This window comes from Gopherus evgoodei, chromosome 2, assembly GCF_007399415.2.
Source record: "Gopherus evgoodei ecotype Sinaloan lineage chromosome 2, rGopEvg1_v1.p, whole genome shotgun sequence".
Taxonomy (NCBI): domain Eukaryota; kingdom Metazoa; phylum Chordata; order Testudines; family Testudinidae; genus Gopherus; species Gopherus evgoodei.
The window spans coordinates 146,573,121-146,594,582 of NC_044323.1; positions in this window are offsets into that span (position 1 = coordinate 146,573,121).

Genomic DNA, 21,462 nt, shown 5'->3' on the forward strand with positions numbered 1-21,462 from the left:
TGCCAGGAAGAAGACCACCCTCCCGTACATTTTGGAGGCCACCACGATGGCCGTGGGCCCCACCATCCTCGCCAACGCCCGCACGTAGGTCTCCACATGGGCCGAGGTGGGCACCAGGAGGCAACGAACGCCGTGCTTCCTGGTCAAGATGGGGAAGGGGCCCCGGCTGCTATAGATGGTAGCGGAAGCAGCAGTCGGAGGAGCAGCAGCAAGCAGGGGGGCTGCCGCCACCTGGGCATACGCCTTGGGGGCCAGGGGAGGGACACCTGCAGAGCTGGTGGAGGGAGCAGCGGGGAGGGATGCCATGGCCGGTAGCGGGGCTGTGGCAACGGGGGCAGCCTCTGCCATGGAAGGCCTGGCCTTTTTAGCGGGGCTCTTACCCTTTTTCCCACCCCAACCTTTCCCACAGGTTGGGGGGCTCCCCCCGAATCGGAAGGGGTGAAGGACGTGGCAGCAGCGGAGGTCTCCCCAGTACTCACCGCCAACGGTGCCTCAGCGGGGGCGGTGGCAGGTGGACCGGCAGCGGCGGTCAAGATAGAGGCCTGGGGAATGGACATGGGAGTAGGTGGAGGAGGGGCGCTGGGAGTATCGTGAGGGGTCTCCCCCGCTGCATCCCCCGCCATAACGAGAGCAGGGAGGGGGACAAACAGCGAGGGGAGGGGAAGGAGAGGAGGCGACCACCCCTCCCTGCTAGGCTGCAGGCAGGGGAGGAGGGCACCAGAAAGGGAAGGCTAAAGGGGTGTGGGGTGCAACCAAGGACCTAGGGGCGGGAGGATGTCAGGTCACCGATTCAGAGTGGACTCTGGCTCCTCCAGTTGCACTAGGGGATATGGAGGTTCAACGGCATAGGGGAGTGCAGTGAACAAGGGCAAACTCAAATGGGGGAAGGGCACAAGCGCATGGGAGAGGGCATGAGCGCACAAGGGAAGGGACCAATCAGGGCTGGGGGATCACGGGGTGGGGGAAAGGTGAGCTGGGAATGGGATGGAGGGACCACGGGGCTAGCTGCAGGGCTGGGGTAGGACTATCAGGGCCGCAGAGGGAAACAAGTGCGTCGGATAAATGTGGCAAAGGAAAGAGGGTCAGCCCAGGGGATGCGGGGAGGTGGTGCGCCCACGGACACTTGTTCAAAAGTCAATGCTTGGCTGCTGCTGCTGCAGGCCCAAATGATGGAAGCGGGCATAGTGAGCCAGGCGAGCAGCTCAGTCCCAGAGGCAGGAGTCCGAAGCAGAAGGAAAACAGCCAGAGGGAGTGGTGGAAGGGGCAACAATGGTGGTGGGCGCGAAGGGGAACACGGATGAACCAAGGGCAGGCTCCATGCCACACCCCCGGTGTCCCAACAGACACAGTCCAAACCCCCACCACAAGAGCACAGTTTGAAAAAGACTCGGTCCAGTAAAGCCCCCTCCACAGCGGTTCTCACATGGTCTTCCAGCAGCAGGTGGTCCTCTTCTCCTCCTCCTCGGGGCTCCAACAGCTCCCCAGCAACAGCCACAGTAGCCCCAGCAGCTCCAGGTGGTGTTGGTCTGGTATCTAGGCAGGAGGGACCCCGCTCAGATGGTGGTGTCCTCAGCAACAAGAGCTAGGGCCCCTCACTCCCCTTCCTCTCTGGGAAGCAGACCAGCAGCCTTCCGCCCCCACCCCCCAGGGCTGTAGGTGGAGCAACAGCAGCAGTTGAGGGTGGGGGGGGGCGTGAGGGGATCAGCAGCCAGCCAACTAGAGAGTAGCAGAGAAGAGGGGAGGCGGGGATGGAAGTGGTGGTCCTATTGGCATCCAGCGGGGGTGGGCGGGCAAAGCCCGCCCACTTCTAAAGGGCCTCCCCTCAGCCTAAGGGGAGGACCCACAGGTCTGGGACACCAAATTATTACGGGGGACAACTAATGAAAAAAAAACAGGATCGGGAGTGAGGTCATAGGGCTAAACGAAGGGAACCCGATGGGGACACCGAGCAGAGAACCCCGGACAACGCCCACTGCTCCTCGAAGATGTCAAGGGAGCCAGTGGACGCCGCCCAGAGGAACTCTGCCCGGATGCATGAGCAGACGGAGGAACGGAAATAGGCCCTACAGTCGCAGGAAATCCCGTCGGCCAACCTCCTCTCCCTGGTGTTGTAGATGGTCAGTTTGGCCAGGGCCAAGAGGAGGTTGAGAAGGAGATCCCGCAACTTCGTGGGGCCACAGATGGGGAGCGTGTAGATAAAAAGGTGAGGGGAAAAGTGCAACCAAAAACGCAGGAAAATATTCAGGAGGAGCCGGAATAGGGGCTGCAACCTGGCACACTCCAAATAAACGTGCGCCAAGGTCTCCTTCTCACCACAGAAAGGGCAGGTGCTAGGGACAGATGTGAACCGCGCCAAGTACACGCCCGTGCTCACGGCTCCGTGAAGGAGCCTCCAATTGATATCCCCGGCGGGCCTCGGGACCGGGGCAGAGTACAAGCTGGCCCACCGGGGCTCCTCACCCTCGAGAGGCGGCAGGAGGTCCCATCATTTGGTATCGGGGCGGGATGCGAGGGTGAGGTAGTGAAGGGTATGGAGCACGAGCGAGTACAGATGTTTCCGTGGCACGGTCTGGAACAAAACCGGCTGCAGATCATGCAGCCGGCTGGCAGTGAAAGGGTGAGGGGGCCGATTGGGTCCACGGGGCAGGGGCCCGATAAAAATGTCCACGGGGTCTGGGGTGGAGGGTGGGCGGGGCGTGCCCTCTCGCAGGACCCGGTCGAGGTAAGCCCGAGCAGCGGGCAGTAAAGCGGCCTTCACCTCCTGAAGTACGCGCTGGGGAGTACGAGGTCTGAAGAGCCCCATGCGCTGAGCGAGCGTCAGGGGATCCAGCCAGTCTCCCCGGTCGTAGTCCAGGAGGTCTCCGACCCTGGTGACTCCCGCCGAGACCAACCTCTGGCACACCGTGGGGGACTCCGCCACCTGCACACGAAGCTGGGGATTGTGTAGCAGGGGCTCCGCGAGGAGGTCAACCCCCACGGTGGCCGCCACGGACCTGGTCGTTGAAAAGAGCTTCCAGGTCCGGAGGAGGTCTTGGTAGAAGACCGGCAGCCCGGAGAGGTCTCGCGGAAGACCTCTCGGATGGAGGTAAAAGAGCTGCCGGTCGTATCGGAGCCCTCGAAAGCGGTGGAGGAAGGTGTGCGCCAATACGCTCCACGCCGGACTACCCGCACCAAACAGGAGCCTCTGCAGGGCCTGGAGGCGGAAGACATGGACCTGAGCGCGTAAGCACTTCAGGCCCTGCCCCCCCTCCTCCAGGGGCAGGTGGAGGACCCCTGCAGAGACCCAGTGCGTCCCTGGCCAAAAGAACTCCAGAATCGCCGTCCGGAGGTTGGCCAGGAAATCTGGGGCTGGGACCAGGGTGTTGAGCCGGTACCAGAGCATGGACAGGACCAGTTGATTAAGCACCAGTGCCCGCCTCCAAAGGGAGAGGCATCGGAGTAGTCCTGTCCATTTCCAGAGCCGTTCCGTCACCCTGCCCTCCAAACCGTGCCAATCCTCTGGCAGAGACGGATGCGTGGCAGAAAGGTAAACGCTAAGATAGAGCAGCAGACCCACGCTCCACTGGATGGCCTGAAGCGTGGGTGGGAGGGAGCTTGCCTGCCACCCGTCCCCGACCACCAGGCCAGAGCTCTTGACCCAGTTGACCCAGGCAGAGGAGACCGCCGAGTACACAGCCTGGCAAGCCTCCACCCGCGCCAAGTCGCCCGGGTCCTGGACCACGAGGAGCACATCGTCAGCGTACGCCGACAGGACCAGCCGCAGCTCCAGCTCCCGAAGCACCAACCCAGTCAACCTCTTGTGGAGGAGACAGAGGAAGGGCTGGATCACCAGAGCGTACAGCTGGCCCAAGAGGGGACACCCCTGCCGCACTCCCCGCCTGAAGCTGACCGGCTCAGTCAGTGTCCAGTTGAGCCTGACCAGACACTCCGCAGAAGCGTACAGCACCCGGAGAAAACCCACAAACTGGGGTCCGAAGCCGAACACTCGCAGAGTACTCAGGAGATACCCATGATCCACCCTGTCGAACGCCTTTTCCTGATCCAGGGACAAGAGGCCGAATGACAGACCATCCCTACACCCTAATTCCAGAAGGTCCTGGACCAGATATAAGTTATCAAAGATGGTGTGGCCTGGGAGGTGTAGGTCTGGTCTGGAGGGTCCACGTCCGCCAGCACGGACCCTAGCCGCATCGAGATGGCCTTCGCAACAATTTTGTAGTCCTGAGGGGCGAGATGGGACGCCAATTCTCTAAGTCACGGAGGTCCCCCCTCTTCAGCAATAAGGCGAGCACGGCTCACCTGCACTAGAGAGGGAGGACCTCGCCCTGCAAAGACTCGGCCCAGACGGTGACCAGGTCTGGGCCAAGGACGTCCCAGAACACGCGGTAGAACTCCAGGGTCAGCCCATCCATGCCCGGAGATTTATTGGTGGGCATGCGATGTAGGGCTTCCGAGAACTCAGCCAGAGTGAGAGGCAGCTCTAGCCGGTCCTGGTTGCCCGTGCTGATCATCGGGAGACCGTCCCAGAGCACTCTACAAGCATTAGGATCGGTCAGATCTGGGGAGAAAAGAGTCACGTAGAAGGCCCTGGCCCTCTCGCGCATCTCCGCTGGATCCGTGAGGGGAGTGCCGTCCTCCGCCAGGAGGCAGGTGATGTGCTTCTTGGCCCCCCTCCTTTTCTCCAGGGTGTAGAAGAAGCGGGAGCCGCGATCCATCTCCCGAAGGAGGCAGATGCGGGATCGAACAAAGGCACGCCGGGCCCAATGGTCTTCGAGGACCTGGAGCTCCTCCAGCTTCTCCCGGCACGCTCCACAGAGGGATGGATCCTCGGGGCTGGTGGCCAGATGCCTCTCCAGCTCCAAGACCTCCCACTCCAACTGCCCTATCGCCGCATCCCTCCGTCGGCTGGCACCCCGGGTGTAGTCACAGCAGAAGAGCCGGGCGCACACCTTCCCCAGATCCCACCACCGCCGTGCCGAGGAAAAGGCGTGCCTCTGCCCTCACCAGGCCGGCCAGAACTCCCGGAAGGACGCCACAAAGCCCGCATCCTCCCGCAAACTATTATTAAAGTGCCAATAGGCCGGACCCGGCCTCTCCGCGCAGAGAGAGGCCATCACGGTGGCAAGGTGGTGATCCAAAAAATGGGCCGGCCGAACGCTGGAGGAGTGGGCCCGTGAAAGGTGGAAACGTGACAGGTAAATACAGTCCAGCCGGGAGTGGCGCGACCGATGGGCCTCCACCTGGACGAAGGTGAATGTTGAGACGTCGTCTGGGTGGTGGTCGCGCCAGACGTCCACCAGGGAGTGGCGTTCGACGATCTCCCGGAGGACGGCCACGGCGGCCGGGCGCTGCTCGGTCCCCGAACGGTCCCGTTCCTCGAGGGTGGTGTTAAAGTCCCCTCCCAGGACCAGGCACTCACGAGGATCCAGGGAGCCGAGGAAGGCGGGACGCCTGCTGATAAAAACACAGTCTTTCTGGGCCCGATGTCGGGGCGTAAACATTGACGAGATTAACCACAAGCCCATCCACGCAGACCTGGAGGTGCAGCAGGCAACCTGGCACAGCCTCGGCGACCCCCAGCACCTCGGGCCTTAGGTCGGGGGAGAACAGGGTCGCCACTCTAGCCACACAGACCGAGAAGTGGCTAAAGTAGGCCCCATCCCCCACTCCAGCTGCCAGCTAGCTTCAGCGGCTGGATCCATATGGGTCTCCTGCAGGAAAACCACAGAGTACCCCACCTCCCGGAGGAAGGAGAGCACCTGGCTCCTGCGGAGACCCATCCTACAGCCCCGGGTGTTTAAGGTGGCAAGGATGATCGGCGCCATGAGGAGGGCTGGGGGGGATCCTCGCTGGGAGACACGCCCACGGCCTCCGGCAGGCCGCACAGCAATCCGTGACCTACCCCGAAGGTGAGTAAAGAGTCACGGAAGACACGGACCTGCTGGTAGGCCACAGCGGCCTGCTTCCTGGTCCTCTTACTCTCCCCAATGAGGGCCCTCGTGGCCCAGAGGACCTGATGGAAATCCCCCCCACAGCTGGAGCGCAAGATGGACTTTGTTCCGGGAGCCACGGACGTCCTCAAGGAACTCCCGCAGCTCCTCCCTCAGCGCATGGGGGGGGCAGGTCACTGATCGATGACTGTCCCCCAGTGGGGACCCTGTACCAGCCCCTTGGCCCACCGAGGCGGGCAGGCAGGGGGCAGACCCCCGACATGGCAGCAGATGAGCCGACGCCCCGGGACCCGCCCCGCTCCCAGATTCAAGAAGGGGCGGTGGAAGGAGAACAGCAGCCCCTGGGGGGTCAGGACAGGAAAAAACTAGTGAAGCCGCTCCCAGGGGGGTAGTCGCAGGGGCGGCACTGGCATCACAGGAGGTGGGTGGAACAAGGACAGGGCTAACGGGAGTAGGGTGGGGATCAGGGAGAGAAGTCGGGAAGGAGGTAGAGGCAGGATCCAGAGCCTCTATATTTGAGCCACTGGACGGTGGCTCCTCCTGGCCAGGCTCAGGGATCTGGAAAGTGGGAAGGGGACCCCTAATGATGCCGGGCTCAGCCACTGTGGCACGTGCGGCAGCCTCGGCATCCAGAGATAGATGTTGGTCAATGGGGTCCCCGCTGAGGAAGGAGGGCGGGTCCTCCACACCCAAGAGGGACACCCCCTGGGAACCAGGTCCCGGCAGCGGGGCACTGGCCATCACCCCAAGGGGCTCGGCGGCCTTCAACAGAGTGCCACCCGCAGCCTGGTTGATGGAAGATTCCAGGGGACCCTCAGAGATGGGAGCAGAAGCAGTGGTTAGGGGAAGGGAACTCAGGGACAGGAGGGCCATGGCGAGGTCCCCCAGATCAAGGCCCACCGGCAGAGGGTCGTCCTCCCCCTGCGTGACCGGGGTCAGACCCAGGGCCTCGATCTCCTCGTAGATGGAAGGGAGATCACCATCCACCACCCCAGGACCCCCCGCGCCAGCACCCGAGGCGACACCCATCTCAGCGCTCACCGAGGCTTCGAGGGGGAAGGGGGCGAGAGAGGCCCCCTCGGGAAGGGACCCCGGAGGAGGGGCGACATTACCTTCCGGTGCTGCCACGGCATCCCCAGCCGGCACCACAAAACAGGAGTCATCAGGCGGCAACACGGAAGACTTGTCATTGGTGCCCCCCTTCCTGCTCTTCCAGGGGGCCTCCGAATCCGAAGGAGGTAAGAAAACTCGAGCCTTCTGCTTGCCCTGCTTCCCCTGCACTAAGGACCAGCCCTCCATGGCATCATCCGGGGGCTGGCTAACAGGGGTTGGGTTGGGGGGCAAGGGCAATGGCTCAGGGACTCGGGGAGGCGGTGGTGGGACAGCAGAAGCAAGGGAGGATTCCCCCTGGGACGAGCCCTCTCCCACGTCTGGCAGTAGCTCCGCCACACCCTCCTCCACAGAGGTGGACCGAGAAGGAGGAGGAGGGGCAGCTTCGGGTGCCGGGCAGCCAGGGGGGCCGGCGATGACAGGGCTGGCGCCTTGCCGGGGCTCGGGGGTCCCGGACGCTCCTCCGTGCTGGGCCAAGGGGCAGTCCCTCCGGACATGCCCCATCGCCCGGCAAAGGTAGCACTGGGCCTCCCCCGTTGAGTAATGCACCCGGTAGTGGGCTCCCTGGTAGGGGACCAGAAAGGACTCCTCGAGCACCTCTCCGCCACATGCCGCCGGCGGCAGTTGAAGCTGCACTTGCTGGCAGAACGAGAGAACATGATGGAGGGCAGGGTCCTTGCAGCCCAAGGGGAGACGGCTGATGATGGAGATGGGGCACCCCAGGGCAGAAAGGGCGAGAAGCAGGGCAGCATTGGGCAGGAAGGGAGGGACAGAGGTCAGGATTAAGCAGACCCCCAGGTCTTCCAACGGCTCCAGGGTGACGAACACGCCCCCCACCGCCAGGCCAGTCTCTACCGCCTCCTGGGCGGCGGCCTCCGATGCCAGGAAGAAGACCACCTTCCCGTACATTTTGGAGGCCGCCACAATGGCTGTGGGCCCCACCACCCTCGCCAATGCCCGCACGTAGGTTCTCCACGTGGGGCGAGGCGGGCACCAGGAGGCAACGGACGCCATGCTTCCTGGTCAAAGTGGGAAAGGGGCCCTGGCCGCTGTAGATGGTAACAGAAGCGGCGGTCGGAGGAGCGGCGGCAGGCGAGGGGGCCGCCACCACCTGGGCGTACACCCTGGGGGCTGGGGGAGGGACACCTGCAGAGCTGGTGGAGGGAAAAGCGGGGAGGGATGCCGCAGCCGGTAGTGGGGCCACAGCAGAGGGCGCAGTCTCCGCCATGGAGGGCATGGCCTTTCAAGTGGGGCCCTTACCCTTCTTCCCACCCCGATCCTTCCCACCGGCTGGGGGGGCTCCCCCCAAATCAGAAGGGGCGAGGGATGTGGCAGCAGCAGAGGGCTCCCCAGTACTCGCCGCTGCCAGTGCCCCAGCAGGTAGGAGGATCGGCAGTGGCGGCCGAGGTAGAGGCTTGGGCAGTGGACACGGGGGCAGGTGGAGAGGGGCAGTGGGAGCATCATGAGGGGTCTCCCCCACCATAACGAGAGTAGGAAGGGGAACAAACAGTGAGGGAAGGAGAGGAGGCAACCACCCCTCCCCGCTAGGCTGCAGGCAGGGGAGGAGGGCGCCAGAAGGGGAAGGCTAAAGGGGCGTGAGGAGCAACCAAGGACCTAGGAGTGGGAGGGTTTCAGGGCACCGACGCAGATGGGAGTTCCGGCTCCTCTAGTTGCACTAGGGGATCTGGAGGGACAACGGCAGAGGGGAGGGTGCAGTGAACAAGGGGAAACCAAATGGGGGAAGGGCACAAGCACATGGGAGGGGGCATGGGCGCATGAGGGGAGGAACTTATCAGGGCTGGGGGAACACAGGGTGGCAGGGAAAAAGGGCAAGCTGGGAATGGGGTAAAGGGACCACGAGGACAGCTGCAAGGCTGGGGCAGAACTATCAGGGCCGCACAGGGAAATAGGCGGGACGGACAAATGTGTCAAAGGAAAGGGGTCAGGCCAGGGTGCGGGGGAGGTGGTGCGCTCACAGGCACTCGTGCCAAAAAGTCAATGGTTGGCTGCTGCTGCTGCAGACCCAAATGATGGATGCGGGTGTGGTGAGCCAGGCAAGCAGCTCAGTCCCAAAGGCAGGAGGCCAAAGCAGAAGGATAACAGCCAGCGGGGATGGTGGAGGTGGCAATAATGGTGGTGGGGGTGAAGGGGGACACAGATGGACCGGGGGCAGGTTCCACGCCACACCCCTGGTGCCCCAGCAAACACAGTCCAAACCCCTACCACAAGAGCACAGCTTGAAAAAGACTCAGTCCAGGAATGCCCCCTCCACAGTGGTCTTCACGTGGTTTCCAGCAGCGGGTGGTCCTCTTCTCCTTCGGGCACCAGCAGCTCCCTAGCAACAGCCACAGTAGCCCTAGCAGCTCCAGGTGGTGTTGGTCTGGTATCTAGGCAGGAGGGACCCCGCTCAGAGGTGGTGTCCTCAGCAACAAGAGCTAGGGCCCCTCACTCCCCTTCTTCTCTGGGAAGCAGGCCAGCGGCCTTCCGCCCCCACCCCCCGGGGCTGTAGGTGGAGCAACAGCAGCAGTTGAGGGTGGGGGGGGGGGTGTGAGGGGATCAGCAGCCAGCCAACTAGAGAGTAGCAGAGAAGAGGGGAGGCAGGGATGGAAGTGGTGGTGTCTGGCCCAGCCAAGGGAGCATCAGGAAGAGCAGCAGCAGCAAGAGCCCAGTGCTCAGCAGGAACAGCAGCAGCCCTCTCCCTTCTCCCCTCTACAGCAGAGGAATAGAAGGGAGATCTACTGGCTATAGGAGAAACAGGTTTCTGTTCTCTGAGTGACCAGAGCAAGGTCTGCACTAGAGTAATCAGGAACCTGCTAGAACCAATTAAGGCAGACAGGCTGATTAGAACACCTGCAGCCAATCGAGGCAGGCTAATCAGGGCACCTGGGTTTAAAAAGGAGTGCACCCCAATGGGGGGGGGGAGTCAGAGCTGAGGAGAGGAAGTGCATGTGAGAGGAGTGCAGAGCTTAAGCTAGAGGACTAAGGAGCACAAGTGTTATCAGGCACCAGGAGGAAGGTCCTGTGGCGAGGACAAAGAAGGTGTTTGGAGGAGGCCATGGGGAAGTAGCCTAGGGAGTTGTAGCTGTCATGCAGCTGTTACAAGAGGCACTATAGACAGTTGCAATCCACAGGGCCCTTGGCTGGAACCTGGAGTAGAGGGCAGGCCTGGGTTCCCCCCAAACCTCCCAACTCCTGATCAGACACAGGAAGAGTTGATCCACACTGTGGGGAAGATCACTGTGGTGAGCAAATCTGCCAATAAGCGCAGGACCCACCAAGGTAGAGGAGGAACTTTGTCACAGGTATTAGACATCAGTAACAGCTCTTGGACATTGCCATTGGCCCACATTTCACAGTACCATTTTGCATTTAGTTTTCAGGGAGTGCAATATTCTTGGCCATGTTTACCCAGGGATATAAAAACTCTCCAGCTTTATTCCATGCACAAATGAGGTGGGTACTGTCACAATTTTCTAAACCAAATGGTCTAATTCAATATGTAGATGACCCATGTTTAGCAACTCAGATGAAAAAGGAGCATTTAGAAAAACTTGACTAGCTCCTGCAAATTCTAAAGGAAGCAGGGTTAAAGTGCAATCCAGCCAAGGCCAAGCTAATGGCCAATTGTGTCTCTTTCTTGGGCCTTGCCCTGACAAAGTGGGGTAGAACTCTGGTGCAACAGAAAGTAGATGCAATCCAAACATTGCCTTTATCATGGGACCCAATGGCTTTAAGATCCTTTTTAGGTTTAATGGGGGTACCACAGGGATTTCATCCCCAATTTTGCTTCTATTGCAGGTCCCTTGTACCAACTACTAAAGAAAGATGTTCAATGGAAATGGTCTGAGCAACACACAGAAACAGTATCCCAGCTAAAACAGGCCAGTGTCAAGGCTCCAGTGTTGATCGCTCCAAGTCCTGACATACCCTATCATCTGGAGGTAGCAGTGAATGTTAATGAGTTAGTGGCTGTGGCCTCACAAGAAAGGCATAGGAAAATCTGACTTGTGGCCTATGCCTCATGTTTAATGTCATCAATTGACCTTAAATATGACAATTGTGTAAAGTATCTATTGGCAACCAGTTGGGCCATACAACACTTTTCTTTTCTAATTGGCCTCAGCCCGATCATATTACACTCATTGCACACTCCCCTTCAGTTTTTACTGTCCAATAGGGTAAAAGACGGGCAAGTCTTAAATGCTCACCTAGCCCACTGGGCATTACTGCTGCAAGGGAAAGATATTGCAGTCAAACCTATTAGGACACCATCCTTGTTAACAACTGCTCTATTGTATCAAGGAGAGCCACACAGGTGTCCCAATTTTGATCAATTGGATCAAAGGGGGGAGGAAAAACAAAAGCTCTTCCAACCTTTGATCCAGGAGACAGATTCCATTAATAGGTATCATTTCTTTGTTGATGGTTCTAGTTATTACCATTAAGGCAAACCCTATACCGGGTTCAGAATCTATGCAGCTCCTCCTGAGGGGAAAGGAGAGCCTTGGGAGAAGGCATATTCATGCACTCCACATTCGGCTCAATATGCTGAATTAGCTGCAGTGGCTTGTGTGTTGGAGTACTGTGTGCAGTTCTCTATCACCACCACATACCAAAATATCTGTTTTCAGACTCTGCATGGATATGCAATTCTCTCACAGAGTTTCTACCATGTTGGGAATCAAATGGATTTATATCTTCTGATGGCACACCTATTAGGTGTGCATCACTGATGAAATATATCCATTGGTTAGCAGTAATAATTACTGTTCCAGGGTGGCCAATTAAAGTAAAAAAGTTGAAAGCTCACTGGAAATTAGACTCTTATGCTATAGAAAATGAGAATATTATTAATTAAAAATGAATTAAATAAGATTAAATGAAGTGAATAAAATCAACAATACTAACATACTCCAAATCAGGCTACAGCCCTGTACATATGCTGAAGGCTTCGCACACTAGGGCTGCACCAGTGCTAAATCCATAGTTGACTGTTACCTGCAAATTTTCCCATGAAACACTTGACATCAATGTAACACAGAGAGCTGGCCAAAGTCTGGCATTGGCCCAGGGGGAAAGCATGCAGCTGACCCTGTGACTTATGCTGCTGGTTTGCTCAGTGCAGCTGGTGCATTTCTTCTCCCATTCCACAGCCTAGACCGGACCAGGAAGGGGTTGAGAAAATCTCTGCTCCATCTGCTCCCCCCCCCTTGCAGGTTTGTGTGGGAACAGCCACATGGGTGGGGTGGACTGTTATATTCTCCCTGCAGCGGGGAAGCAGAGTGGGATTTTCCAAACTGCCTGGACCCATTTCAAGGGCTGCAGCCCAGTAACTGTAAGGATCAGTGCAGAGGGGGAATGAGTGCCAGCAGTGAGCCACGCCCTGGCAATCACTGGGCAGGGCACAGAGGGAGACTAGAATGGGTTAAATCCCAGAGTCCTGTGTGATGGTGGGCAAGTCACTTAGCAGCACTGTGCCTCAGTTTCCCCACCAATACAATGGTGGGACATGCCCTGCCCTGCTGTGGAGGGGTGTGTGAGGATAAATACATTCAAGAGCGAGAGGCCCAGCTATTGCAGCACTGGCCACCCAATAGACACCCCTAGGCACTGGCAGTGAGGATTTTGCCTTGGCTACCTGTACCAAGTGTGGTGCAGAATGCAGGGTTTTGCCTCAGTTTCCCACAAAGATAGTAATCAAAGCAGGAGAGCATGCTTGGATTTGTTGTGCCAAAGCACCAGCGGTAACTTGAAAAACAAGTTGAGACAGTATGTCTGGAGCCAGGCTTCCTCTCCCCAGCAGGTTGGGAAAGTGGCTCATCACCCTGCCCTGGGGAGAAAGGGCTCTGCAAAGCGTGCAGATCTCTGCAAGCTTGAGCAGAAAGGGAGAAATAGGGTGAGGCTTGAAGATGCTTCTTTGGGGGAGATGGCAGAGCTCCCTGCAAAAGGCATCTGCCTAGAGTTTGTGAAGGGATGGGCTGGTTCCCCAGCTCCTGCAGGAGAAAGAGCAGAGGATCTGTGATGGCTAGTGGGTAGGAGGACTCTGCAGCATGGCAGGGAAGATGCAGGGAGACTCGGATGCCAACTGTGAAGCTGTCAGGGTGCGCAAAGCATTGCACCTCAGCGAAGCTTCATGTGCCCCCTCTGCGTAGACAGAGAGGCCTGGCCAGGGCCAGAGGTGGGAGTGCTGGATGCCAGGCCTGTGCTTGGACCACTACACCCTACTGCCAGATATTTTGTCCCTTACAATCATTATTTATATGGCCCCGGGGACATGCAGGGTGCTATGGAGACTTCCAAAGGGCACATTCCTGCCCCAGTGTATGATTCCTCTCCCTAGAGGGTTTATGCAGCCACTAGGGCATTTCTGATCCCCTGGGATTAGCCCTTGACTCCCCCTCCTCCCCGTGTATTGAGCTTCCCCCATCCCCAGCAGCAGCTCTCCCATATCATTATTTGTCGTGGTGGCCATCTGTTCCTCTCCCTGTTGGCAGGAGACAGCCGCAGTATGTGATGTCTGAATTTCTCATTGAAGCTGCCAAGATATGATTATGATACCAACTGCCAGGAAAGAGCTCTGCCCTGCTGCAGGCCCGGTCAGCAGACCGAGCTGGGATCTCTTGAATAGAGAGGATCTCCAAGGTGCTCAGACAGCCCAGGGAGGGGAGGGTGGAGAACCTGAACAGAAGCACACGGCCTAGGTCACTAGATTGCTTCCTATGCAAAAAGCTAGTGGGATCATTAGCACTGAATTGTCAGGGTTTGCTGGGGGCCAGGGATACAACCCACTGAGATGCCCCTGCACCTGGGGCTCATTGCACAATAGCTCTGGCACAGAGCAGCAGGTCCCTGGCATCTGCTGCGTTTCACTGGCTCTGTCTGTTCTGATTTGGGATATTGTACGGCAGGAGCATCAACTCCCCGAGCTGGATTTGTCTGGGCAGGGATTTCTGGGCCTTGCCACCTTGCTTTGTCTATAGCCAGGTGGCTGTGGGTTGGGCTTGGTTGTCTGGGGGAGGGGGAGAGGAGGCTGCAGAGTGGCCTTTTCTATAGGACAAAGTAATCTGGACTCAGGATTTTGGCCTTGTAGGGGCCAGAGACAGGACAACCTGATCTATGCTAGGCCTACTGGGAAACTAGCTGGGTGATCCCAAGCCAGAAACCTGCCCAGGTGCTAGGTCGCCTGAGCAGCCAGCCCCTGGCAGGTGGGGAGGGGAGAAGACCCCTCCCCCACATCTCTGAACCCTGCCAGGTTTCAGGGCTTGCCAGGAAGTGGAGGCATCGGGCTTAAAGCATAGCCTGCTCTGGAGTGCAACAGCCTGGAAGGAAGCACCCATCCCTGGCAGTCAGAGTTTTGCGTCAAAAGGGACCCCCAGATCCTCTAGACTGATCTTCAGTCTAGCACAGACCACCCACACTGTTCAGCGCCTGTCCACCAAACCCAGCCACCACAGTCCTATGGCCCACTGGAGACTAGACTGGATGCCACAGATAGAGAACATGCGGCACCAAGGTGCACCAAAGATTTGTCCGTTTGGAGTCCAGCCCTGCCTGCCAACCTTGGCTCCAGCCTCCAGGAGCCTGGATCCCGAGGATGGCAGGGGCCAGCAGAGCAGAGCTGAGCTGCTAGGAGAGACCCAGCACAAGGGCCAACATCCCAGTGCCAGGAAAGCTCCAGCCATGCAGCAATGTGGCCCTTGCACTGCTGAGTCCTTTCTACCAAGCCAAGGCCAGGGCTTATTAGAGGGAGCTGGAAACACCTTCAGGGAGCAGCCATGGTCTCTAAGGCTGTCAGTGCTGCTGGCTCAGAGCGTAGTGAAGTTTGAATGGGGGCACTGCCTCTCTGCTGGATTATTCAGCACCTTTCCCTGTGCAGAGATAGTCTCACACTACTGACTGAACCCTGCCTGGATGAGCGGCTGCAACTCTCCCTGGGGGAAGCGGCAGGGTGTCCCGGGGTGTGGGCATCTTCCCAATCTGACCTTCCTCCACCTTGGCTGAGACATGCCTAGCTAAACCCAACATGCCCTGGCACAGTGACAAATGCAAGGACCTAGGGGAGGGGGCCCAGGGCAGCTAGGCAGCCACATGTGCAGCTGGCAGAGCCTGGCCTGGTTGAGTGATTTCAAGTCTAGGTTGGGTAAGGGTGGTGCAGATAGTTAGCGATTTAGGGATCTAGATGGGCAAGCCCTAGAAGAGTGGGAAGAGGGGGGCAGGGGAGGGGGCATGGAAAGGGGGTGAAAGGGCCAAAGGGGGAAGAACCAGGAAGGTGAGAGCAGGCAAAGGGGTGAATTGGGGTCAGTAGGAGCTGCCAGACAGGCTCTTAGCCCAAGTGCCCCTCCATCCCCATATTCTCTCTGGGAAGGGGCCAGGAACAGCTGGTGCAGAAGAGCAAGGCCAGCAAACCCCAGAAGAACAAGGGGGTGGAACTGTTGTCTATGGGGAGCGGGAATACTCAATTATCCTGTCTGGGGGTGTCCTAAACATACAGCTAAGGGTAGCATAAAACCCCTCTTTACCCTGTAAAGGGTTAATTCCTCTTTTACCTGTAAAGGGTTAAGGAGCTCAGATAATCCCAGTGGCAGCTGACCAAAAGGACCAATAAGGGGAGAAGATACTTTCAGATCTGTGGGGGAAGGTTTTGGTCTGTGTCTTTCCAAGCCAGCCAAGAAACCAGGACAGGGAAATTTATCTCCTTAAGTATATCTAAACTAAGCATCGAGTTTGGCAGAAATAGTAAGTAATAGCAAAAAAGAAATGCATTAAATTACCTTTTGTTTCAGCTTGTGAATTTTCCCAGTGCTAAGAGGAAGGTTTATCCCTGGTTTTGTAACTTTAAGGTTTTGCGTAGAGGGAAAATCCTCTGTGTTCTTGAGTCTTTTGTTATTCTGTAAAGTACTTACCATCCTGATTTTTACAGAGGTGATTCTTTTGCCTTTTCTTTAATTAAAAATTCTTCTTTTAAAAACCTGATTAATTTTTCATTGTTCTTAAGATCCCAGGGTTTGGGACTGGGTTCACCTGGGTTCACCAATATCCAATTGGTGAGGATATTATTCTCAAGCTTCCCCCGGAAAAGGGAGTAGGGGCTTGGAGGGATATTTGGGGAAGGTAAGGCTCCAAGTAGCCCTCCCTGAATGTTTGGTTAAATCACTTAGTGATTGCAGCGATACTAAGGCAAAAAAGGAATTTGTGCTTTAGGAAAGTTTTAACCTAAGCTGGTAAAAATAAGCTTAGAGGGTCTTTCATGTGGGCCCCCACATCTGTACCCCAAAGTTCAGAGTGGGGAAAGAACCCTGATTGGGGGGAAGGGAGAATTCTCCATTGTTCTCTGGGGGGGTCTTCATTTTCAGTGGGGCCAGGACTTTCTCCATTGTTCTCTAGGAGGGAAAATGTCTCCTACGGACCTGCCCTCCTTATCGAGGCGATCTGCTCACGTCCTGAAGCAAAAAGAGGAGGGAGTGACCCAGATCTCCTCTCTCCCTTCTGTGCTGCCCTGGCTGTGGGGCCAGAGTGGAGGGGGAGCAGGGGATCACAGGGGAACAGCAAAGGGCACATGGCTGTCGGGAGGGGGAGCGATTGGCATGCTGGCAGCCAGGGCAGGGGGACGCAATCCCGCTCCAGCACAGGGGAATAGCACAGCGCTGGGCGGGGTGGGCTCCCAGGCACCTGCTGTGCATGGGCGGAGAGGAATGCCCCGGAGAACCGGCTGTGTGTGTAAATAAATGGTACAGGGCACCTCGGGGTGAGTGGGGGGGGGCTGGGAGAGGGAGCCCGGGGATGGGCAGCTGACAGAGAAGGGGGTAGGGGATACCTGGCACAGAGGAGGTCCCCCGGGGAGTACCCAGTAGAAAAGGGGAGCTTTGGGAGTGGGTCCCCAACAGGGAAGGGTCATGGAGCCATGGGGGGGCCCTGTGGGTGTTTGGGGGGGGACTGGGTGTGCCCTGGGAGGGAGGGGTCCCCGGGGGGGTCCAGCAGGGAGGGGGAGCCCTGGGAGATGGGGATCCCCTGTGGGTGTCTAGTTGTGGGGGAGACTGAGGCTGCCCTGGGGAGCAGGGAGGTGCCCGGCAGGAAGGACCTTGGTGCTGGGGCCTCCCCCCTTGCGGCAGCCTCTCGCCGGCCTGGGGGCGGGGCTGGGCCCGGCCTCGCTAACGCGCCCGCAGCTGCCGGATAAAGCCCCAGCGGCGGCCAATCGTCACCGCAGCCTGTGGCCGGAGGAGGCGCCCCCCCGCCGGGGGAAACCCGCGTGGGGGAGCTGGGCTGGGTAGAGGGGGCAGAGGGAAGCCCGGGGGCCTGGGCCGGGGCGGTTAGCGTGGGGAGAGCCCGCCGGAGGAAGTGGGTGGGGCTGGGTCACTGGATAGAAGAGGGGCAGGGAAAGCCCGCGGGGCGGGGCTGATTAGAGGGACACGGGGGAAGCATGAGGCGGGGGAGAGCCCGCAGAGGAAGTGGGGGGAACCGCTTGAGGCTCCCTGCCAGTGGGGTTTGTGCCCACCCACATGGAGCAGTGCAGGAGCCGGAGGCTTATGGGGCAGAAGGCCGGGCTGGGGGCAGCTGAAATGTAAAAGGGTCACCCTGGGCCACTTCGACATGAGGTCAGCTAGTTGTACCAGCATGAATGGCCCTTCACCACCCCGCCTGAGCTGAGTGACCCCACCTAACTCTGTAGCCCCCCCACCCCCAGAAGGGGGCAGTGCCACATGGGGGGGGGAGAGGTTATACCTGCAAAGATCACTATGGTAGCAACTTAGCTGCTCTTTGCAGGACACATCCCAGGTGTCTTCCCAGCTGGTCCCTGGCCGTGGCTGGATCTGCACGTGTATTTTGTGCTGGGTGGCAGCAGCCCTGCCTGCAGGGGGCCCTGACCCTGCAATCCTCCAGGGTGAGCGACTGGCTGGAGGGCTCACCCAGGAGAGGCGGGGAACACTTGCTGCTTCTACTAGCTGGCAGCATTGTTAGGATCTGGTGCACTGTGGCCTATGTGACAGCACCACTGAACCACAGCCCCTTGCTATACCAGTCGTGCCCCACACCAGCTCTGTGGCCCTAATTCCTGACCTGTAGCCACTTGCTCTACCAGTCCTCATCTCAGTGACCGCTAAGCCTTTTCAATGATTTTAGCAAGCTGCAGAGCATGTTTATATGGAGGTTTATATGAAGAAGAATCTCCAGTTACAACAGTAAATCCTTACCCTTCTGCTTGAGGGTTTAAACCAGTCTCTAGCTGGGTTTAAGAGAACACTCCAGTGTGGGGTGTATTATCCATCATCTGCTAGTACATAGGTTCTCCCACCTTCCTCTCAAGCAGCTGCTGGGAGCAGGAGCTGGGATACTGAGTTAGCCGGCTCAGCCTGGCAATCCCTCTGCTTGTACGTCTCCTCAGCCACCCCAGCATATCGGACTGGGAGCATGCTACTTCCCTGTTCCCTCTTCTCTTTGTAAAGGCTGGAATCATGTTTGCTTTGCTTCAGCTTTTGGACCCCTTCCAGCACTGTCTGTCAGTAAAACAGTTTGCTAACACCTTTAATTCCCCACAGCATTGTCTGGCACTGGCCCAGGGTAGGCTGTGGGTACATCTACCGTGCTGGAGCAGAGGCTCCTCCATAATGCCTGAGCTCAAAGGGATTGCTTCTCGCTGAGGATGGCTTCTCTCAAGAGCTCTATTTCCAGCCATTTCAGTCCTGGTTCATCCCCTTATTCATACAGACCGCCCCACCCCACATCTAACTAACCTGTCTTCTATGATAAGATAACTGGCTCTAGGGATGAGGGGAAAGCAGTGGATGTAGTATTCCTGGACTTCAGCAACGCTTTTGATACGGTCTCCCACTGTATTCTTGCCAGCAAGTTAAAGAAGTATGGGCTGGATAAATGGACTATCAGGTGGATAGAAAGCTAGCTAGATCATCAGGCTCAACAGATGGTGATCAGTAGCTCCATGTCTAGTTGGCAGCTGGTATAAAGCGGAGTGCCCCAAAGGTCGGTCCTGGGGCCAGTTTTGTTCAATATCTTCATTAATGATCTGGAGGATGGCATGGACTGCACCCTCAGCAAGTACGCAGATGACACTAAACTGGGAGGAGTGGTAGATACGTTGGAGGGTAGGAATAGGATACAGAGGGCCAAATTAGACAAATTAGAGGATTGAGCCAAAAGAAATCTGATGAGGTTCAACAAGGACAAGTACAGAGTCCTGCACTTAGGATGGAGGAATCCCATGCACTGCTACAGACTAGGGACCGAGTGGCTAGGCAGCAGTTCTGCCGAAAAGGACCTAGGGTTACAGTGGATGAGAAGCTGGATATGAGTCAGCAGTTGTGCCCTTGTTGCTAAGAAGGCTAATGGCATTTTGGGCTGTATAAGTAGGGGCACTGTCAGCAGATGGAGGGATGTGATCATTCCCCTCTGGTCAACATTGTTGAGGCCTCATCTGGAGTACTGTGTCCAGTTTTGGGCCCCACACTACAAGGAATGGAAAAATTGGAGAGTCCAGAGGAGGACAACAAAAATGATTGGGGGGCTGGAGCACATGACTTATGAGGAGAGGCTGAGGGAACTGGGATTGTTTAGTCCGCAGAAGAGAAGAACGGGCGGGGGAGGGGGGTTGATAGATGCTTTCAACTACCTGAAAGGGGGTTCGAAAGAGGATGGATCTAGACTGTTCTCAGTGGTAGCAGATGACAGAACAAGGAGTTTCAGAGTAGCAGCCGTGTTAGTCTGTATCCGCAAAAAGAACAGGAGTACTTTTGGCACCTTAGAGACTAACAAATTTATTTGAGCATAAGCTTTCGTGGGCTACAGCCCACTTCTTCAGATGCATAGAATGGAACATATATTGAGGAGATATATATATACACACATACAGAGAGCATGAAAAGGTGGGAGTTGTCGTAATTACCAGTTCTGAGAGGCCAATTAAGTAAGAGAAAAAACAAGGAGTAATGGTCTCAAGTTGCAGTGGGGGAGGTTTAGGTTGGGTATTAGGAAAAACTTTTTCACTAGGAAGGTGGTGAAGCACTGGAATGGGTTACCTAGGGAGGTGGGGGAATCCGCTTCTTGAGAGGTTTTTAAGGTCAGGCTTGACAAAGCCCTGGCTGGGATGATTTAGTTGGGGATTGGTCCTGCTTTGAGCAGGGGGTTGGACTAGATACCTCCTGAGTTCCCTTCCAACCCTGATATTCTATGATTCTTTCTTGCTGGTAGATTTAGGATTCTGAGCTCATTCCCGGTAAATCCCTTGGCAGCATTAACTCCTGTGCCCCCATTGGTGCCATCACCGCTCCCCTGTGGGCTTTGTTCTGGTGACCTCTCCTTTATTTCTTTTTGCCCACCTCAGATTTCTGAGCAGCTCCTGGGGCAGCTGCATTGGCTGCCTCTTGCTCCACACGTCCTGCTTTCTTGGATGAGGCTGGATGTGTTGCTCCCAAACTGCTGCCTTTCAGCTTTCCCCAGCCACCTTCCCATTGTTGGATTTTCATATGCCCTCCTGCACTTACTGGGTTCCTTCATTCCAACCTGCTGTCTTACTGTCCTGGTACGGCTGCTGGCAAAGACCACATCCCTCGCTCTGCTGAAATCAGGGGCTTCGTACTTTCTTTTCCTTCTGTCAGATCCTTTCCTGGGAAGATACAGACTGGGATGGCTCCCCCATCAACCAATCTCTTTGCTCTTTGGATAGCAAGTCACCTTTGGTGTAGCTTAGATGAGACTTATTTGGTATTCAGCAAATACCAGGGCAGGTAAAACCCCCACAAACAGTTTTGGGTTGGTTTGAGGGTGGAAGATTCAGGGGTCTTATGAGCAGAAAGGACCATTATGATAATCTAAACTAGTTCCTGCAAAATATAGGCCCGAGAACTTCCCCCAGGGATTCCTGCATCCAGTCCATGACTCTGAGCTTGAGTGTATCTTTTAGAAAGACACACCTTAAGACTCCAAGTGATGGGGAATCCACCACATCCCTAGGAAACTGGTCCAGTGGTTAATTTCCCTCCACTGTTAAAAACGGGCACCTTTTAATCCCAGTCTAAAAGCTTCAGCTTCCAGCCCCTGGCTTTCTTTCTGCCTTGGAGAGCTCTCTGCGCTCCAAAATCTCCTCAGGTAGGTCCCAGCCTATCAATACCAAGTCACCTTCCCTTACAGCTACTCCCCTGATTTTCCATTCCCACTCCCCTCCCAGGTGGGGAGTTGACCTGTTGCTTTGCTGCCTTTCATTTCTTCTAGCCCAGGGGGAGTCATTAGGCAGCCCACAGGGCCAAAGCTGGACCGCCAGATGCTTCTGAATGGACCCCAAAATCTTATTTACTTATTATTTTTGTATTATTTTCTCTGGAGTCTGGACCTTGGCAATACCTGGACCAAGAAATTTGGTTATTGACAAAAAATATTCAAGGAATTTCCCTGG